Here is a 13,612-nt window from a genome sequence, read left to right as displayed (position 1 = left end):
AAAAAGCAAGAAATTAAAAGACATAAAACATGAGACAATGCACTTGATGTTAAGAATTAAGACAGGTGGAGTAACATGGACACCAGAGTTAGCTCAATGGTATCCAGAGAGATTTGGTAGAGCAGAAGGATGTGTAGGATGTAAACAAAAAGAAGAAAATCTAGATCACTTTATTTATGAATGTGAAAGGTATAAACACCTGAGAGAGAACACGATTGAGAAATTTAATAATGAGTGTGCTCAAAAAAGCTATGAACAATGATAACATTTTCAAATCCCTCTCAGAATATATAGAAAGAGCATACTAAATAAGATCCCAAATACTCAGGTATTGGGATAAAAACATGTAATCACAATCATATCACAATGGAAAGCCCGCCTTAAGGGTGCCCAAAGCACTCACACATGCACTGTCATCTTAACACATATGCACACACATAATCATCCATCTGCTATTTATATGGCTTACTTATATGCTTACTGCTTATACTGTTCATATTGTTTATACTGTCCATACTGTATATTTTTTAGTACTTCTATTTTTATTTTATTGTATTTTAAAACTTATTGTATTGTTGCACTACTCTGTGGCACTGTCACTTTTGCATTTCACTGTATACTTGTATGCACGTGACAAATAAAGAATCTTGAATCTTGAAGTGTATGGTAGGCAAAAGCCAAAGCATTGATAGTAGTTTTTTTTATTAACTTGATGCGGCCCAGCCTCACCCAGACTCTACCTCCAGCGGCCCCCAGGTAACTTGAGTTTGAGACCCCTGATGTAGGGGATAAAGCTGTGGCTTACCATGACCAAAGACAAGCCATAATAAAGTGTTGCCCATTACAAACAATCAAGTTCTCCCCTAACTCTACTGTAAACACACAACTATCTGGCAGAAAGAGCAGAACATCCCATGAGCTCTCATCAGCTGGGCTAATTTTATTAATCAAATATTACGCCAGAGATTATATTTTCCAACTTACCATTTATCCTGGGGCACAGTTGAGGCAGCCAAACTGCAATCATCAAAACAAAGCCACAATTAGGGAAACAAGTCTTCAGACTGCAATAAAACAATTTTCCAGGAGACTGTGATACAAATGCATACCAATTGTGCACAATAGTTGCAAAATGGTCATAGTGATACTTTCCATTCAGCAGTTTCATCTATAGCTGAAACAGATGAGGGCATTAAATACTATTAATCCGGTCCCACCTACTCTTTTTTTTTTTTTTTTTTTAAATGTACCTCCCTTTCTGTCCCTCCCACTTTTCATCTAAGAGAGGTTTTATTGTGTTTAGGAAGTTGTGTGACAATACAATGATGATGTATCTCTGTATGCACATGCATACAGAACAGAGGCTTTCACAAAAGCATCACAAAATGTCCAGTAAGAAAATATATTTAGCTTTTTTCTCATGATCTACAGTGCCTTATAATTTGGATAGACACTCATTAAGTCTGTGTGAGGATAGTTGCTTAAAAGCCTAATTTAACATTTTCTCTCCCTTCGGTATCCATATGACTTGTCTTGGCCTATACTGTCAGTAATATGCATGTTGGCTGTGTAGTGTATTTTGCTCTGACCAGAAGAAGGCCTGATGTGTTATGTATAAGCCTACAGTATTGTGCACTTGAAATGTTGCAGCATGCAGTTGGCCACTGTAGATTGAGGAGAAAGTACGGGATGGTACAGGAGAGATAGTGTTGGGAATAGCCTTATTTGGTAAAGGGTATGAACATCACCACCGTATAGGTTGAAAATGTCTAGAATAATGTAGACCTGGGATTTCCATGCCCAAATCTGGGAGATAGTACATGCTGTTCTGTAAGATAAGGCATGCTGTACGGTATATAAGACTGAACAGCTAGACTAGAAGGGGGGGGACATTATTGGCTGTATAGGAGCCCCCACATCTGGCCGTGGATTGTAATGATGAAGTTATGATTAATTAAAGACGATTAAACTGACTCATCCGGACCTCTGCAGCTTCCTTTCTTCATCTAAGTTTATTAACTACAAATTGGCGTCACGAACAGGATTTGGCCAACCGATAGCCGTGCAGAAGAACAGGCCACCAGCTGGGTGTGTGCCTCAAAGAAGTAAGTACAGGCTATTATGTCAAGTTGACTGTGGGCTATCGACCAAATTTTAAAAGAACCAGGTAGATGAATTGAAGGTGGTTGCATGTCTGCTAAATTTAAACAAAGTGCAAAGTGTCTGTGAAATGTTATGTTGACCTAACTGTTGGAGGTTTGATCCTTCAATGTAACCCTAAAAACTTGGTAATTAGTTTGAATTATTTGGAGTTACGTCACTTGACATTACGGAACTGGTCTGATCAGCTGGTTGTCGTGAACTGGTCTGATCAGCTGGAGGTCGTGATCACTTAAATTTAGGAAGACACTAAATGATGTAGAGACTCGATAAATTCTGTGTGGGACGCTGCGCAGTGATTTCGTCTGAGGTCAGGCTACATTGTTTTGGGTTAAAGCCCCATTCAGGTTCAAGCCCTGATAAAACAACAAAAAATTACAGAACCTTGACAGGGGTGGCTTCCCTGCTGGGCTATTTGGGTACGTATGCAGGTTAAAGTCCTGATAAAATCGATGATATCGATGATAACAGAGGCCTGATAAAATATATCGATGATGCATCCTGGAACAGAGGCGCACAGATTTCCCTCTCTGCTCCCTCGTTCTAAAAATAGAATGGCTGCCTGCTCGAAAAATTACAGATCTCTGACAGGGGCGGGTTCTTCCAGAGAACGTATGAAATAAAATTAGTATCTTACCCTTGTTCTTAAATTTGAGAGAGAGAAATTTGAATTGAACAATATGATTGGGTGTGCACAGTGCAAGCTGTAAATATCTCATCTAAAATACCTTCCCTCTCTGTTCTTTCTTTCTCTCTCTCTCTTTCTCATTGGGGATTTCTATTCCGTGAATGCGGGGATCTGGTTGCTGCGATTCGACCTCTTGTCTCAGGCGGGTGAGGGACCTCGGGTGCGCGAACACTCGAACACACATGCTTACGTAGATCTTGGTGCCAGGCGGTGCATGTGAAGTTTACGATGAGTTTTTCTGGGCCTGTTGCCAACATCTCAAGTGCACGTTGAGATGTTGGAAACTGTTTAAACATTGGAAAAAGTAACGTTCCATTTTATGAAGTTTATTTTTCTTATTTCTGATCTTATTTTAGTCTAGTATCTTCTGTACAAGAAATGTATGTTTTGTTTCCGAGCAAAACAGGAGAGGGACAGAGGTTCCGAGAGAGAGAGCGCCAGATAGTAGTGAAAAGACCGATTTGTGGGAGACATCAGAACAGCTTGTCTCATATAGTCTACGTCAAAGTAAGACTGCTATTATTTGGTTGATGTTTAAAGTTCGCCATATGGCCTTGTTGATTGACTATTTGCTAATTGGTTGATTGATTGTTGATTTGATTGGATGATTGATTTGCTAATTGGTTGATTGATTGTTGATTTGATTGGATGATTGATTTGCTAATTGGTTGATTGATTTGCTGATTTGATTGGATGATTGATTTGCTAATTGGTTAATTGATTGCTGATTTGATTGAGTAGTCGATTTGTTAATTGGGTAATAGGGTAATTGGTTAATTGGTCAATCCGTTGTTTGATTATATGGTTAATTGGTTAAATGTATTAATTGGCTAATTGGTTGCTCCATTGGGGATAACTGACAATTGTCAATTGTGATCAAGGATTAATTAATTGAATTGAATTAGTGATTGATTATTTGTGATTGATTTGTAATGAATCAATAAACAAATTCAGTAATTGTGAAAATAATATAATTAACCATTGAGTGATTGTTTGGCTAGTTGCTTAATTAAGATAAAGCGATCCTCTCGTTCTCTCTCTCTCTCTCTCTGATCGGTCACTTCCATTAACAGATGATGGTAGTGAATTATAGTATACAGAACAATCATGCTGACACTGATGGAACATGTATAACACAGGCAATCTAATCTGCTTCTAATTTTTGCGTGCTTCGACTTGAACAATACTATGTGTGCATCACCTGTGAAATGATATAAAGCTTTTGCATGACTGCGATATGATCATATCACAATTTAAACTGAATATTCAAATGTTTGCATTTGTTTGGTTTGTTTAGTGTTTACAGGAGGATTGATTTGGCTAGCATTAACAGGACAAACATCCTTGTGAGAGACGTCTGAGTCTGAAAGGTGTATGATTGTGGGGTGTGGAACTGACTTGCTGACAGGCATAGCAGCAAAGGCATCTCGGTGTCTTTGCTGAACCTTTTTTGTTTTAATTTGTTATTTTTGGCACGGAGGTGGTTAGAGCAGTTGTCTCGGGCGCACCTTCACAAACCTGAGTTACTTGGGTCAGTGGAGTCCCCTCAAGGGAGTGCTTAATTGTCCCGCCGCCAAAATGCCGAAGACTAGGGTTGAGATTAGAAAGTAAGCTTCTGGATAGGAAGATAGCCAGAGCAAGAACGTTTCACACTGGTATGGTGACTGAATGTGTTGATTAAAGACATATTTTATTTTAGATAAATGATTAATATAGAATCAACAAAATAAGTAACCAACCATTCAGCCAAGAAGTTGAACTGTAAACAAAGGAAGTGCCTACTGGAAAAGTGTCTTCAGCTAAGTCAACGGTTGAAGGAACAACAATTATGGGTGCGGCTTCGGCTAAGACGTCTACTCCAGTGCAAATGGTTGAAAAGAGCAACCCATTGGTAAAAGGAATAAGAGATAAAGCAGTGGATAAGAGCCTGGAAGAGGAAACCAGGAGATTAGTGAAGGAGACGAATACTCCTTTCTCACACAAAACCCCAACTGTGGCTCCACCACCATATGAGGGAAGGGCTACGCCCACCAGAAGCTATCCACAACTACCAATCCTCAACACAGAAGGAAGATACCTCATGGAAGATGAAGATAAACAAATACTCGAGACAGGAGAAGCTAAAACCACGATTGTTATCTACATGGACCACGTAGCCCATCAGGTGGAGTTACATTGCAAAGAAGAACAAACTTTGAAAGAGCAAGACCAAGAGACGCTCAGAAAACTTAATCAGGTGCAGTTGAGCAAGAGAAAACAGAATAAGGAAAGAACACAGGCTGTGGTTCTGCAAAACCTGCCTCAACCACAGACACAACCTCAATCGACACCAGTAATACAGGCTGCTCCTCAGCCTCTGTACCCACAACCTCAGAAATGGAGAAAGGGGGGTCAAGGATATACTAGACAAGGAGGTTATAATCCAGGACCCCAGCGAGGCGCAAGACTGTGTCACTATTGCGGACAAAAAGGACATATGGTCCGGGAATGTTACAAAAGAGCCCGCGAATGCGGCGGAGAAGCCTACAAGGGACGATATCCAACTCCAATGAATACATCCCAGGGACGAATGCAATGGCCACAGCAACAGCAATCACAGGGACCGGTGAACCCGAACAGGGGCCCGGAGAGGGGGTATTAGGGGTGCCCAGAGAATCTGAAAGGGGGGTGTCAGCTGGTAGTGTCTAAGCAGACAAAGAAGGATCCAAAAAATAAAGTTACAACTACAGAGAAGCCTGCAACCGAGAAAGGAAGAGACTGAATGTACCAACACCAGCAACATTTCATTCCTTCATCTCTCCCCTAGCTCTCATGCACACAGACACAACCATACATCATATCAACTAATCACCTTGTGCCTCTTAAACCTGCTATCTTATTTCAACTGTAGATTGAGTTCTCAGCTGTAACAGGCAAACCAGCCAAAGAAAAAACCCTTCATCTAAGTTTATTAACTACAGCTGGATATGCCTTCTACCGCATGCAATTGTGATGTCATGATCAAACAATGTTTTATTAGTTGTCTCTGTATGCGTTTGTAAATACTAATACCATTGTAATGACATTGTAGAACAGGAAGTGTCTCTGAACGCAATGCCAAGTTAATTTCTAAGATGAGAAGCTACTCATTTGTTATATTGCAATTGTAATGCATACACAACACCAGCGGTTTTCCAAATAGATTCCACTTCAGCCTCAACCAACAAAACGTATTGTTAGTGAACTAAACTGCGTGATTGGTTGCCTCAGTTTATCTTGCGCTCCACTCACGCAGTTGACGACGGACACGGCTGATGATGCTGGCAATGATCTGTGTTCTCTGAGCAGTGTTGCCAGATGGAAAATATAGCAATATCAGTCAGTGATTTTTTTTTTTATTGATAAAAGTGGCGAGTGTCGGTGTCTTGAATAAATTCGTCGGATATCCAATACAGGCGAAATTTAAGATAAACTTAAGCTATACAAGCTAGACCAGGGGTCACCAACCTTTTTGAACCTGAGAGCTACTGCAAGGGTACTGAGTAATACGAAGGGCTATTTGTTTGATACAAACTTCCCACATTGTGCCGCTTTGCCGTCGCCACAGTCACCCCGCAAATGAGACATACACACTTGTCTTTCACTATCGTAAAAAAGAACTCTTCCTCCAAATCATTGTGAAAATGATACGTTTTCTTTCGCTTTTCCGCCATGTTTTTCTTCATTTTGGGGGTAAAACCCGCATCTAGTTCCCCATTGTAGCTGCCACTCGCTAGCTTGTCTCAGCAAAGAGTGCGCGCAATACTTGTTTACTGCCAACCATTACTGATAGCTGGTTTCGGCAGTTAGCGGTGGTGCATCTGTCTGATGTTTGACAGACAAGTCAAAAAGTATATATTTTTAAAAATGAACTTAAACTGTCAATAGTGGATTTGTCAGTTATCACTGGCTGGTACACTTTTATTTAATATCCTCTAAATATTAAATCATGTCGCCAGTTATGATAGAAAGATTTGGTTTGATTGAGTGGACAAGAGAAGGATGCCCTTGCTGAAAATTCGGACATTGGCACCCTATTATGACGGTTTTTTTTTTAAATGATAACTGTAATAATAATAATGCATTTATTTGTATAGCACTTTTCTTAGTACCTAAAGACACTACACTACTCTACATTTCATGGAGAGAACAAGAATAGATAGATAAATAAAAGTAAAACAAAAGCACAGTCAGTAAAAACAACAATACAAATATTAAAAGCAAGTTTTAAAAAATGGGTTTTGAGGGATCGTTTGAAAGAGGAGAGCATGCTGGATTCTTTGATATGGTTTGGGAGAGTGTTCCAGTCTCAATCTTATTGAAACCTTAAGTGAAAATCCCTAACTTCATTCTATAATCAATATGTTGCATTATTAAAGCCGACTCGCGTTTATTGTGTCAGATTGCGCGAAAACATTTCCCCCGCTTCTCTGCGCTGAGAGAGAATGCGTGATGACGGAATAAGAGTAGATAGGAGTTGGTCCCATTCCTTGGTCCACGTTAACATACCCTGACATTTAAACCATTTCCACTTCATCTCTGTTATGCATGAGCTGCTATAATAAACTCGATTTTGCCAATCCACCCGATAAGGCAAGCTGATAAGGCAAACCTTCACCAACCATTCTCTCTCTCTCTTTTTATTTGAGCGATTAGAATGATGGATCTTTTCAAACATCCTTCACAGCTCTTGTCACCACCTCACAATGTGTGTCTGCTGCGGCAGTGGCATTGAGGTAGACCACTGCTGCGATGGCGGTATGAACCTTTTAAACACTGGCCCACTGTACTGACAAAGTAATAGGTAGTTGGATGCTCCTGTACTGATGGTCCTGTAACTGTGTGATCTGTGCACTGACTACCATTATAGAATAAGAAAATAAACCACTGAAGAATAGAGGACGGGTCAAACATAAGACATACATTTATTTCCAATGATTACTTCTAACAGTTATGGACATGATCGAACGACCAACTAACACAAGTTAACAGTACGTTATATGACTCCAAAAGATAATGATTGATAATGCTTTGCTCATCCCTGTGTGACAGACAATCGATCATATCAGATCCTAGATTCCATTAAGAATACCGAAAATGCTATTTTTACCATGCTCTCAAGTTAAGATAAAGCGGATTGCGAGGAGTTTACGCTCAGGCCAATATCTGAAGCTGATGACTCACTCTACGTGTCGTTAACGATGCATGTGAACATTAGACATTAAATGGGAGAACCTGATCACGATTATGTCGTTCTATATTAACAAAACCTTTATCTAGCGCATAACATCACATTAATGCACATATGAAGAATGAGAATCAACAAAATAACCAATTTATCAGTTTCAAAGCAACGTATGACTGTAAGTTTTAACCATACGTTAACGTGCGTCAAGGACAACATGGGAGAATGGTGCCCGTGACGCGCCTTACCGTCCAAGAATATCTCGCTGCCCCTCTCCATAAATATCATTCCCAACAAAGGACAATGTGTGAAACACATTACAAGCACAAAGGAATGTCACATGCTACTCAATAAAATCGTGCGGGGGAAGCGAAAGAGACCGGACGGTGCCTGCAGAAATCGCAGGAAGTGACTCAGAGTAATGCATGAGAACCTGGGTGGGTGTACTTCCAAATCCCACTTCTTCCCAGTCTCATGTACAGGATTATGAAGGAACCAGACCACCCGAAACATGGACTGTTCCAGCCGCTGCGGTCAGGAAAACGGCTCCGCTGTCATGCAGCAAGAACAGAGAGGCTAAGGCTGAGTTTCTTCCCCCACGCCATCAGAATCATCAACGATGACCCCACCAGTGCCCCCCTCAAGTCACTCACACATGCACTGTCATCTTAACACATATGCACACACATAATCATCCATCTGCTATTTATATTGCTTACTTATATGCTTACTGCTTATACTGTTCATATTGTTTATACTGTTTATAGTATTTATAGTATTAGTTCTTGGTTTCTATTTTAAATAGACATTCCACCTTGTTTTAATTAACCCTTTTTGCATCCTTAATTTGCTTGTTCAATTTGATTTTATCATGTTTTGATTCGACCTTGTCTCCTGTGGCATGTACTCTCCTTTTGTCATTTAAAGTTGTTTTTAGTTCCTTAGTTATCCAAGGCTTATTGAAAAACACGTTTACTGTATTTGATGGTAAAACTGCCTCATCAAAGAACTTGATATAGTCTGTTACTACCTCCACAGTCTCATCTAAGGTGTTTATGTCTCCCCCTCCTGCGGACCCTTCACTAGCTCCCGATAGCAGCTCGCATCAGATTCAAGACCCTGGTGCTTGCCTACCGGGTGGCAAAGGGAACATCATCATCATTATCATCATCATCATCATCATCTGGGCATCATCATCATCATCTGGGCATCATCATAACTCACAGACAGAATATTGCTTTATAGCCATGATATAATTGTTGGAGAAGTTGTATTTTGCCATTGATGCTCAGAACAGTAAGGAGAACTTGCAAGCAATGGTCAGCCCCCAAAGCCCTGCCTGATCACTCTGCTCTTCCACCTCGGCTGGCTGCCTGGCACCGCCGCCTCTACGTGGATGCAGCAGTCGCACTATTCCGGTCACGGCTTTTCACTGTCCTGGCGCCCCGCTGGTGGAATAGGCTTCCCACTGCTGTCAGGACTGCAGAGTCAATACCTATCTTCCGCCGTAGACTAAAGACCCATCTTTTCAGACTACATTTTGACTGCCCCTCATAAAGACCTCTTCATCCCCACTACCCCCCTGTACAATTTTTCAATTGTAAATAAAAAAATAAATTAAAAAAGTAATTATTCTAGCATTATAGAGAATATAGTATACACTTTGTGACAAAAGGTGATGACGTCACATAAATTTAATCATCAAAAATAATACTTGAAAATTATAAGTCCCGCCCCTTTGGGGCGGATGTGGTGGGCTGTTGATGCTTGCACAATGAGACGTGGGTGAGATGCCAAGGTGTTCTGGTGTTTGTGAAATTAGTTTTAACAACTTGACATTTTTATGAGGATGTGGTCACCCCCCATAGGATATAGAACCGTGAGAATGGATGGATTAGGGGAATCCCAGGGGCCCTGAACTGTCTGAAGACCAACCGAGGTCCAGCTAAAGTTTGTCACTGATAAGGGCTGTGTGATGTGTGGCGATGACTTTATGCTGCATACATACATCTGTCAAAATTGCATATGAGGCTTAAAATAAAAGTTCAATACTGAGGGTTAAAATGTGCAATTAAAAAAAAAGGCAATTAAAAAATGGTTAGGCTGCTACTCTAGTGGTAGTAATGTGTTCAATAATGAAGGGTTAGGGTTAATAAAATCGGGGATTAAAAAATGGTTAAATTTTTAAAAATGTTTAGTTTCAAACGTGGGTATGACCCATGTCGCGGGGGTGTCACTGACAAGATCACGTGTTTCCCGGGCAAAAGGTGTATATATATATGAGCCTGTGTGAGATCTGTAGTAGTTGTCGCTATATGACAGTGTCTAAAATGTCGTCTACAAGGATGGTGTGGGAATTGGACGGTTGTTTATTGCCCAATGAGACGTGGGTGAGATGCCAAGGTGTTCTGGTGTTTGTGAAATTAGTTTTAACAACTTGACATTTTTATGAGGATGTGGTCACCCCCCATAGGATATAGAACCGTGAGAATGGATGGATTAGGGGAATCCCAGGGGCCCTGAACTGTCTGAAGACCAACCGAGGTCCAGCTAAAGTTTGTCACTGATAAGGGCTGTGTGATGTGTGGCGATGACTTTATGCTGCATACATACATCTATGTCAAAATTGCATATGAGGCTTAAAATAAAAGTTCAATACTGAGGGTTAAAATGTGCAATTAATGAAGGGTTAGGGTTAATAAAAATAAGTGTTCAATAATGAAGGGTTAGGGTTAATAAAATGGGGAATTAAAAAAATGGTTAAATTTTTAAAAATGTTTAGTTTCAAACAAGGGTATGACCCATGTCGCGGGGGTGTCACTGACAAGATCACGTGTTTCCCGGGCAAAAGGTGTATGGGTGTTGTTGTTTGCCCAATGAGGCGTGGGTGAGATGCCAAGGTGTTCTGGTGTTTGTGAAATTAGTTTTAGCAACAACCCCCATAGGATATAGAACCGTGAGAATGGTTGGATTAGGGGCGTTTTCTCCTTCTAGGAACCCAGGGGCCCTGAACTGTCTGAAGACCAACCAAGGGCCAGCTAAAGTTTGCCACTGATAAGATCATGTGTTTCCCGGGCAAAAAGGTGTATATATATGTGAGCCTGAGAGCTGGTCACAAAGGCCCAAAGACTTGTGACAGCGGCATCTGATCGATCTCTCTCCACCATGGAGGTGCAATTGTGTGGAAATGGCTGTGTGTTCTACCTCTTGTTACCTGTTCAAGTGTTATGGTAACATCACACTGCTGGTCATTTCCTCATAATTACACGTGATATATCTATCTGATAGGCATCGCTTGAGTCTTGCATTGAGGTTCAACGTTTTTCAACGTTTGACATGTGGGACAGTGAACCTGCATTCTGTAATCCTAGTTTTTGTAAGCTATCCTGAAGCATGTTCTAAATGTTTTTTCAAGAAAAAAGTGGCTTGAAAGTCTTGGGATCTTTAGCATTGAGCTGTAAGACCAAATTGTTAGGAAAGTATTTGTTGGTCGTACAAAGCTTTTGGCTTTTTCCTTTTTTTCTACATGCCAATGGAACAGCATTTTTAGCACCTTTTTTTTATTTGAGATGGATATGGGAAGTTTAGAAACCAATGCTGGATAACAATACAATCTGACTTAAAGAAGCGTATTGCATATCTTTGAATATAGACATGTTGCATATGTAGGTATGTTCGCAAGTAACATGTCAGTAAAGAAAAGGGTAATGAAAGTCATAGCAGCTCACCACCAAAAATCTGAATTTGACTATGGGTATTGTCTCTTATTTTAACCCTTGGCTTGACATTTTAAATGTACAACATGTACCGCTATATTCCCATAGACACATATAGAGTTCATGAAAAGTATCACTAATTTGGATCGTTATCTCACAATTTTTTATTTAGGTAGATTTTTAGGATAGAACTTGAGTTGATGGTATTATTGTGGGAACTCAAATCAGTCACTCAGCTTTTTCTATTGGCTACCCTCATCAATGCAGAATATGTGCTTGTCCAATGAAATGTGAATGTTCTCGTTTCAGTACGCTGAACGCTTCATCTTTCACTCCACCGTTTCCTAAATCATTTTACCTCATATCCTTTGTTCATCCTAAATTTGTTTCTAATACTGCTTATCATGTTTTAAGTTACCTATTTATACCAGCACCTTAGATTACCAGACCTGTACAACATTTGATAACAATGTTATTTTTGCACTAAAATAAAGTGACTTTTGGAGCTATTGCTTGAGTTGAGTCTAGTGTGTTTCAGATGGTTGGACGTTCAGATTGTTCTGTTTTAGAGAGGAGAGGTGATGAGGGCAGGTGGATGTTCATCATGAAGCTTACTTTGTTTAATACCAGGCTAGTTTGTCTGGTGAGACCACACCAACTCATTGCATAGCTTGTTAACCAACTGGTCCCGGATACACGTAATGTACGTGCACTACTAATTCAGAAATTCATTTTTACACCCATTGGTCGAGAGGGATACTAACTAGCCAACTAGCATGCAGTGGGTGATATTACAGAGAATAATGCCTTTAATGTTTTATTACAGAAATAACTGCCAATAGGTTGTCATTGAATCTCCCCCCATAAAATGTTGCTGTTCATTAGTTATGATCTCAGTTTTGAGCTATGGTGAAGCGTAACAGTGCATATGCAAAACATTGTGAAACTGACATTTATTTTGACTTTTGTTGGACATTCAATATGTAGGCTAGGCTATATCTTACTGGTTGTTTGTAGTCTGTCTGTCTATCTCTAGTGTGTGGAAAGTATCCAGCAAATTGGTTCTTCGATGAATATGTGTAGGCCTAGTACTTGTTTCTGGGGTCACCGAAACTACAGCATTTATAGAGAAGTCAAGCTGCAAAAATGCATCATGGAATGTTGCCACTGGCCATGCAGGTAGAACTAGTTACATATCAGGATGTAGTTGAATTATCTGTCAACCTGTACATTTTTCATCGTTAGGGGACACAGTTTATCTGAAGCTAATCTATTTCCAGTGAATGGATATGCTCATGGGTGTGTGTGTTGTCATTCCAATGAGGGATAAGTGCTTAATTTGAGAGTGACCTGAACAATAGCAAGCCCAGGATGTAAATAATGAAATCACATTTAAATCATACATGCACCATTTCTAGTCTAGTACTTGCATAAAAACTAGGCTTAAGGGTGCCCTCTGATCAGATCTTGACAGTTTTTAGGGAAAAGGCACATTTAATTGTGAAAGAGTATGGTTATGAGGGGTCTGTTTTGTTTAACTAAATGGCATATCATCATGGATATCATAGACCAATTCAGCTCACCAGTAGGCACATTTCACGTGCCGCTGTTGCTTGAATGCAACAATTGAATTGGATTCAATTGGATTGTCTGTTGATCTTTTTTCATCATGCTTAATCGAGTTGTTAGGAGTGTTTTAGAGATTGTTTAACGTCGTCATTGCTCGGCTTTACCCTTTGTTGGTTTGTATGACTTCTTCAACTGGTCCCCACATGGACGTCTCAGTTCAGTTGTCAATCTCCATTCAAAATGGGCTAAGAATAGTATAGATGGATGCCTTTTCCA

The sequence above is a fragment of the Argentina silus genome, assembly GCF_951799395.1.
Source record: "Argentina silus genome assembly, chromosome: 3".
In the NCBI taxonomy this organism is placed as follows: domain Eukaryota; kingdom Metazoa; phylum Chordata; class Actinopteri; order Argentiniformes; family Argentinidae; genus Argentina; species Argentina silus.
Note: the sequence above shows the minus strand (reverse complement) of the source record.